The sequence below is a fragment of the Alligator sinensis genome, unplaced genomic scaffold (genome assembly GCF_000455745.1).
Source record: "Alligator sinensis unplaced genomic scaffold, ASM45574v1 scaffold352_1, whole genome shotgun sequence".
Taxonomy (NCBI): domain Eukaryota; kingdom Metazoa; phylum Chordata; order Crocodylia; family Alligatoridae; genus Alligator; species Alligator sinensis.
The window spans coordinates 1,602,762-1,603,670 of record NW_005842223.1 but is presented as its reverse complement, the minus strand read 5'-3'; positions in this window follow the sequence as shown (position 1 = coordinate 1,603,670).

Below are 909 nucleotides of genomic sequence, written 5' to 3'. Positions count from 1 at the left end.
CCCCCCCGCCACCCCTGATCCCTGTCCCCCACTATAGTTTAAAAAAATAAAACAAACCCCCCCCCGGCACTTCCCAGCAGTTGGAGCTGCAGTCTGGCTCACTGGGGCCCCACCCACACAGTGCCAGGCAGAGGGACAGCCCCAGCAACTCCAGCCAGGGCCCTGCTGCCCCCCCATTGCCCTGTGCTGCCCAGGGGGGCTCTGCCAGAAGGCCCTGAAGCCCCCCCATCCCTGCTTCTAAAGTAAGTAGAGGCTTTTCTTTCCATTTTTTCTGTTTTTTTTCTTAAAGTGACAGTGCCCGGGGTTGTGGGGGTAGCCATGGGGGCCTGGGGGTGCAAGTTGGGGGGTGAGGCTGGGTGGGCAGCCATTGGGGGCTGCAGCAGCTGGTGGGGGATGGGGCCAGGTGGAGCAGCAATCAGGGGGCTGGGGTAGGGCATATGGGCCTTGCATGGGGAGGTGGTAGCCCCTGTAGGAGCCATTTGGCTCCTATTGGGGGGCCATAGCCCTTGTGTGGGGGCCAAATCCCCTGTTGGGGGGCCGTAACCCCTGCTGGGGGGGCATTGCCCCTGTGGGAGGGCAGCAAAATATATATTCATGAATTCATGAGACATGTATTTAGAGTCCACTTAATTATTATGATGAGACATGCTTTAACACTGTAGATATATCCATAAAACATTGTCCAACTGATTGCTGTCTCTGTCTCACTCTCTCTCTCTCTTTATAGTGGTCTTTTGTTTTACTTATGGAGGAACATGGATTTGGGGGTATTTTACAGAGTGACTTTGGGATTTTTTGTATCAGAGATTTTTCAGTTTTCCAATAGGGAACACCAGAATTCCTGCTAGGACCCTGCCTGCTCAGAGGTGGCACCTTGGACCCAGCTGGCTGTGGCTGACCTCCTGGCCA